The following is a 7,887-nucleotide window of genomic DNA, read 5'->3' as shown; positions in this document are numbered from 1 at the left end:
AAGGCAAATTTGCTGTCTGTTGAGAGCCCATTTTTCTGGTTCATGGGTGGCACATTCCCACTGTTTCCTAACATAGTCGGAGACAGCCCTCTTTATAAGGGCACAAACCCCATTCATGAGGTCTCTGCCTCCATGACCTAATCACCTCCCAAAGGCCTCACCTCCTAATACCATTAAATTGGTGATTAGGTTTTCAACATATGAATTTTAGGAGGCCACAAACATTCACAACATTCAGACCATAGCAACATCCTTGGGTAAAATATATACCTGTCCTTTCTAAATTACATTGAAAGGTGGACAAGCTGTGTATTTTTTATCCATCTTTAATAGATCAGGAACTGAGTCAAATAATTCAATATTACATGGCAAGTTACTGAATCCACGGGACCTGAACTTAGATTTCCAATTCTAGTTCTTCTGCTGTTAACTCCTCTGTGTCCAAAGGGCAATGCTGTCCTAAAAGCCATTGAATACATCAGCAGAGGTCTGTTTTCAATGTGGTATAACTGAGTAATTGCTACATCTGGGTCCTACTCTGGTAGCATTGTGCAAGGAGGCCATGGGTGAACAGTTCAATTGAAAGCCTCAGGACCACTTACAGTTCTACCACCAAATTTGTAGAAAAACTCTAAAAAACTGTTTTGACATTAACTGTTAACCAAAATTTATTGCAGCTTCTATTTTAACTACAGGTATACTGTCTGTGTTGAATTGTTCTTTTCATCAAGAGAAAAGCAAGTGAAAATACTTTCTAGTTCCAGTGTTAAAAATACTCTGTAAGCTCAATCAAACATCTTCAAATCTATCTAAAGAGAAACAAACAGCTAAAGTCAGCCAGAATCTACTCTATGCTCTTCAATATAGTATAACTAAAGAAATACAGTCGGCCGGGCACGGTGGCTCAGCCTGTAATCCCAGCACTTTGGGAGGCCGAGGGGGGCGGATCACAAGGTCAGGAGATTGAGACTACCCTGTGAATGGTGAAACCCCGTCTCTACTAAAAATACAAAAAAAAAGAAAAAAAAAAATTAGCCAGGCCTGGTGGCGGGCGCCTGTGGTCCCAGCTTCTCGGGTGGCTGAGGCGAGAGAATGCCCTGAACCCGGGAGGCGGAGCTTGCAGTGAGCCGAGATTGCGCCACTGCACTCCAGCCTGGGCGACAGAGTGAGACTCCATCTCAAAAAAAAAAAAAAAAAAAAAAAGAAATGGAGTTAATTTACTAATACCTACTATAATAGCTACCTTTGTTTTTGAGACAGTCTTGCTTTGTTACCCAGGCTGGAGTGCAGTGGCTCAGGGCAGCCTCAACCTCCCTGGCTCAAACAAAACTCACACGTCAGCCTCCCAAGTAGCTGGAACTACAGGCACTCACCACCACACCTGGCTAACGGTTATATTTTTTATAGAGATGGGCTCTCCCTATGTTACCCAGGATGGTCTCAAACTCCTGGATTCAAGCAATCCTCCTGCCTCAGCCTCTCAAAATGCTAGGATTACAGGCAAGAGACGCTGTGCCTGTACTACCACTTTTTAAGTGTGTACATTGTGCCAGGCACTTGTCTGGGTTCTTTGCATACATTATTCTTTCATTCATTCAACAAATATTTATTTTATTGATCATACTATGTGCCACTCACTGTTCACACGTGACAATTCCTGAGAACACGACAGTGAACAAAACGAAGTACATGCTCTCAACAAGTTTCTTAGACTTCATTTAATTGTTACAATCAACTCACTGTTGTTACCATTTTTTTAAAGGAGGAAAATATTCCCCCAAAAGTTAAGTAATTTATGCAAGGTCACCCAATTGATGAGGAGTAACCTAGACTTCAGACTTGAAATTTCCGATTCTTTCCATTTGACCACACTGCCTCTCATTAAATCATTGAATATGGAAAGTGAGACATATTTATAGCCACGAGAACATGGTTATGAAGCTGATAATCACTGATAATCCATGCCAGGACCTTCTCACATATATCAGTTTCTTGATGCATTTACTACAAATGTAGATTACTTTCCATAAAGTAATACTCCCATTGAAACCAATATTTCCTAAAATACTTAAACAACACTTGAAATGTATCATTGGATTATCACTGGATCAGAATCTAAAATACTCCAAAGTCAATAGAAACAACTTTCCAGATGTTCAATATAAGGTGAATGCAAGCAATTTCATTAAATCAAATTAGGCTAATTTTGTTTTTATTTTAATTCATTCATATATATTGAGTTCCTATTATGGGCCAGAATCAGTTCTAAGTGCTTGAATACTAGAATGAAAAAACAAATTCCTACTCCGATGGAGTTCATTAAAAAAAAAAAAAAAAAAAAAAACATGTTGTTGTCATAAGGTTGCAAGTGCAGAAAAGAAAAATAAAATATGATATGGGACTAGGGGCATAAGGAGCCAGGACTTATCATTTTAAATAGGCAGGTCAAGAAGTGTCCCATTGAAAAGGTAAAATTTGAGCAAATTCCTAAAAGAATTGAGACAGTGAGCCACATGGGTATCCAAGCAAAGGACTCATCAACTTCAGTTTTCCTAAGGTGAGCATATCAAGGTTATCGGGAACATCAGAATCAGAGAAGTAGCAGGCACCAGGTTATGTAGGATCTTATAGGCCATCACAAGGAGTTTGGCTTTTACTCTGAGTTACATAGGAGGTTATTGGAGAGTTTCAAACAAAGAAATTTTATTATACAACAGCTGCTTAAAAGAATCTCTGGCTATTGTGTAGAATAGACCATAGGAAAGCACAGGGTGGAAACAAGGAAATGAGTTGGGAGGCTTGTAATAACCAAGGTGGGAGATGATAGCATCTTCCATCAAGAGTAGAAGGGGCCATATTCCTGGAGATATTTTGATTGTAGAGCCAGTAGGGTTTTCTAACAGACTGGATGTGGGGTTTCAGAGAAAGAAATCAAAGGTAACAACACGGTTTTTTGCCCCAAGCAGTGGGGATGATAGAATTGCCTTTTACCATGGAAGGAGGATCACGTTTGAAAGCTTAGTTGTTTGGGCCGTGTTATGTGTAGTTTGTGACATGAAGAAAGTCTTTCCCAGAAGTGACTGCCTGTGTCAAAAGCTACTGATAGGCAGAGTGACAGGAAGGCTGAGAGACTAATGGATTTAGCAATATGGAGGTCACTGGTGACTTTTGACAGAAGCTGTTGTGATGGAATGAAATGATAGGAATGAAAGACTGTTTAGTATAGATCAAGAAGCAATGGGGAAAGAGAAATTGAAGGCAGCAGGTAAAGTGGCCTTTTTTGAGAAAATGGGAAAAACTGAAAAAGAAAAAAAGAAGTTGAGAAAAAAAATTTTAAATAACAGGTTAAAATTGAATAGTATTTTTATTTGCTGACAGAAATGGCCCATTAGAAAGCAAATAATTGGGTCAGACACAATGGCTCATGCCTGTAATCCCAGCTCTTTGGGAGGCCAATGCTAAATGGTGGCTGAAGGCCAGGAGTTTGAGATGGGGCTGGGCAACATAGCAAAATCCCATTGCTATAAAAAAAATTAATAATTAGCTGGGTGTTGTGGCACACACCTGTTGTCCCAGCTATTTGGGAAGCTGCTGCAGGAAGATTACTTGAGCCTGGGAGTTTGAGGCTGCAGTGAGTTATGATGGCACCACTGCACTCCAGCCTGGGCAACAGAGTGAGTGAGACCCTGTCTCTAAAGAAAAAGGAAAGAAAAGAAAGCAAGCAAAGAATCGATGGGATCTATTCTTGCAGAAGGAGAGTGGATGAGATCGATCTTATCCACTTCTAGTGAGGAGGCTGATATTAGAAGTGTGGGTAGTTCATTCACATCATAGTATACATGCTTTTGTGATTGCAGTAGCTCAGTATATTACATAATTTTTATTATTATCCTTTTTTTGAAAATATATGCTTTTATTTTTCTGTGATTACAAACACAACTGAATATCAAATGCACAAAGTAAGAATTATATGGGGAAAAAAATCAGATACGTTCATATATATATCACCTTTTCAAGGCTATTTCCATCCAGAATAACCTTGGTTTGCCAGGGCCAATAGAAAGAAGTCACAAAATCGCCTTTAGTCAAATTTGTGTGTTTGCTTTCTTCTATAATTCCAATACCTCCACTATCAATGACTTGAGATAGCTGCCAAGGTGTTATATAATCAGTGCCTGTGTCTTCATTGATTCTACAACGAAGGCTGTCACTTCACACTTGGAAGGTTGCACAGCGGCCAGGCAGAGGCGCTCCTCACTTCCCAGACTCAATGGCCGGGCGGAGGCGCTCCTCACTTCCCAGATGGGGCGGCAGGGCAGAGGCGCTCCTCACATCCCAGACGATGGGCGGCCAGGCAGAAATGCTCCTCACTTCCTAGACGGGGTGGCGGCTGGGCAGAGGCTGTAATCTTAGCACTTTGGGAGGCCAAGGCAGGCGGCTGGGAGGTGGAGGTTGTAGTGAGGCGAGATCACGCCACTGCACTCCAGCCTGGGCAACATTGAGCATTGAGTGAGCGAGACTCCGTCTGTAATCCCAGTACTTCGGGAGGCCGGCGGAGGCGGGCAGATCACTCGAGGTCAGGAGTTGGAGACCAGCCTGGCCAACACGGCGAAACCCCGTCTACACCAAAAAGACAAAAACCAGCCAGGCGTGGTGGTGTGCGCCTGCAATCCCAGGTATTCGGCAGGCCGAGGCAGGAGAATCACGGGAGCCCGAGGCAGGGAGGCTGCATTGAGCGGAGATCATGCCGATGCACTCCAGCCTGGGCAACAGAGGAAGACCCTCATAAAGAAAGAAGAAAGGAAGGAAGGAAGGAAGGAAGGAAGGAAGGAAGGAAGGAAGGAAGGAAGGAAGGAAGGAAGGAAGGAAGGAAGGAATTATCCTTATACTACTGCTATAGAAATCAATTTCTTTGCAATTTGCTAAAAAGACTGTACCTATTTTCTCACATAAGTTTAATCAAAAATGAGTAATCTTGTTTTATTTTTATCGCTATTTATCTAAATGTATTCCATGATAAATATTTCAATGCTTATATCAATGTTTACATCATGTAGCAGTGTGTGCATAAATATTGAGAGGCAAGTTGTAAATTTAAAGAGGACACAGTCTTCCCTGGGAAACTGTCCTCTAGTTCTCTGCTGCATGGTGTACTATTAATTATTCATCATTCAATAAACTCTTCCAGGGAGGCTGTGCTTGGCTCTCACTCTCACCGTCATTGCAGTACACTGAGCTCCATAGAGACAGCACTGGGGCAAGTGAAAGCTGGACTGGCACAGGGTGACTCTGTGCCTTGCTGAGGAAAAATAACGAAACATGGGCAGAGGAGATCCTAAGAAGCTGAGAGGCAAAATGTCTTCACGGCATTCTTGTGCAAACTTGTCGGGAGGAGCACAAGAAGCAGAACGAAGATGCTTCGGTCAATTTCTCAGAATTTTCTAAGACGTGCTCAGAGAGGTGGAAGACCATGTCTGCTAAAGAGAAAGAAAAATGTGAAGATATGGCAGAGGCGGACAAGGCCTGTTATGAAAGAGAAATGAAAACCTGTATCCCTCCTAAAGGGGAGACAAAAAAGAAGTTCAAGGATCCCAGTGCACACAAGAGGCCTCCTTTGGCCTTTTTCTTGTTGTGTTCTAAGTATCACTAAAAAATCAAAGGAGAACATCCATCCTGGCCTATCCATTGGTGGTGTTGTAAAGAAGGTGGGAGAGCCGTGGAATGACACAGCTGCAGATGACAAGCATCCTTAGGAAAAGAAGGCTGTGAACCTGAAGGAAAAATATGAAAAGGATATTGCTCCACACCAAGCTAAAGGAAAACCTGATGCAGTTAAAGAGGGAGTTGCCAAGGCTGAGAAAGGCAAGAAAAAGGAAGAGGAGGAAGATGAGGAAGATGAAGAGGATGAAGATGAAGAAGATGATGGTGATGAATAAGTTGGTTCTAGCATAGTTTTTTTCTTGTCTATAAAACATTTAACCCTCTTGTACACAACTCATTTATTTTAAAGAAAAAAACTGAAATTTAAGCCTACGTAAGATTTGTTTTTAAACTATACACTGTCTTCTTTTGTATAATTAACACACTAACCCACTGTGTCTTTAAATAGCCCTGTCTTGGTATTCTCAATAGCCACTAACCTTGCCTGGTACAGTATGGAGGTTGTAAATTGGCATGAAATTTAAAGCAGGTTCTTATTGGTGCACAGCACAAATTTGTTATATATGGGGATGGTAGTTTTTTACATTTTCGGTTGTCTCTGATACAACTTATGCAAAATAATTATTGTTCTGTTAACTGAATATCACTTTAATTGCAAAAAAAATAGTCGCAGCTCTTTTGTTGTCATTCTGAATACTTACAAGTATACACAATTTTTTTATTAAAACAAAGAGACCCTTCCACTTTGCCTTCTGTCTGATCCATCTCCTACCTCACTGACTATTCCTCCTCCTGTCTCCAGTTCTTTACTGCTTTCCATGATTCCACCCTTAGCTCCCTGTATCTTCTCCTGTTCAATTTATCTCATTAGAAAATTTACTTGGTTGTACAGTTCAAGCACCTCTTCTGTATGCTTCTTCTCCATTTTACTTCTTGACCCTCTTAGGTGACAGATAGTCAATTGACAGCAAAGCATCTCAATTTAAAGATTCTGGAATTATCTCAAATCAACATATCTGAAACCAAACAAATCATCTCTTGGCCTTGCCATTTGTGACATGGTTCTGCTGGTTCATTGGGCTTGCATCCTCTAGTTAGGGTAGATTTCTCCCATTCTGCTACTTCCTCAAATGCAAACAGACAAAATGGAATGCTCTGATTATTTTAATGCAATTGTTTTTCCTCTCTTATCCTGCCCTCTTTATTGCCACAGCTACTTGTCTAGGATACCGCTTCTCACCTCACAGTGCATCGATTGAGCTGACTTCTAAATGAGTTCCTGCTTTCAATCTCCCCTGGACCCAAGCCATTCTTGCACACCCAAATGCCTGGATAATATCACTAAAACATATTTCATCATGTGATTTCTCTAATTAGCAAGACTTGAAGCAAAGTGCAAACCTTTGGCAGGACATTCAAATCCCACTACCACGTGGGAGTTTACCAATTGATCCTTACTTGTTCCACTGTATTTATCTTTCACCATTCTATCCTATGGGCAGTTTACTGAAGCCAAGCTCTTTAATTTCCTTAATATACATAATGTATTCTTTCCTATTATTGTTTTCCTTTAGCATCTCCCTCCCTTGGAACTATCCATATTCAACATCTTCCTCACGACCAAAATTCACACACAAACCCCACAAGCTTGTCCTATAATTACTTGCCTCACACCCTGACTTCCCTCAGCAGGTTAACAGCTTAAACTTAGGGAACCAAGCCTTGAGCAACCAAACAAATTTAAGACACAAGGATTTGTCAATGACAGAAGTTACAATAGAGGCAAAGCTATGGGAAAAAAGCCTGAGATTTTGGATCTGCATTCAAACCCTCTCTAGATTGCAGACATAGACACAAGCTTCAGAATTATTAATACTTTAAAAAATGTTGTATATATTAATTATAGTCAATAAGAGTTACCTAGTTTGATATTTCACACCTTACAGAAAATAAACTCGATAATTACAAAGGTCACAGATTATTTTGTTTTGAGTTTTGTTAATAAGAATCTTCCAAAATTTTTTTTAAATGCCCATTTTGAAAGCACAAGAGTTCTATTTGGTGCTTTGTAAATACAGATAATAATCTTATTTTTTAATTGGAAAACAAATCTTATAGCTTTATAAAGCAAAGACTTCGGGATCATATTCTCTAGCTTTCAAAGGTGTATATTTATCAATTAATAATGAATCTATTCACTCAGCACCTTATCCTTGTGTACAACGT

General features: G+C 40.3%; 1 pseudogene; it reads left to right on the top strand.

Annotated features, from left to right (window-relative positions):
- Window positions 1–5,319: 5,319 nt before the first annotated feature.
- LOC129473681 (high mobility group protein B1-like) lies at window positions 5,320–6,067 on the top strand (annotated as a pseudogene).
- The last annotated feature ends 1,820 nt before the right edge of the window (window positions 6,068–7,887 follow it).

The sequence above is a fragment of the Symphalangus syndactylus genome, chromosome 2, assembly GCF_028878055.3.
Source record: "Symphalangus syndactylus isolate Jambi chromosome 2, NHGRI_mSymSyn1-v2.1_pri, whole genome shotgun sequence".
In the NCBI taxonomy this organism is placed as follows: domain Eukaryota; kingdom Metazoa; phylum Chordata; class Mammalia; order Primates; family Hylobatidae; genus Symphalangus; species Symphalangus syndactylus.
This window is presented reverse-complemented; position numbering and strand designations above follow the sequence as displayed.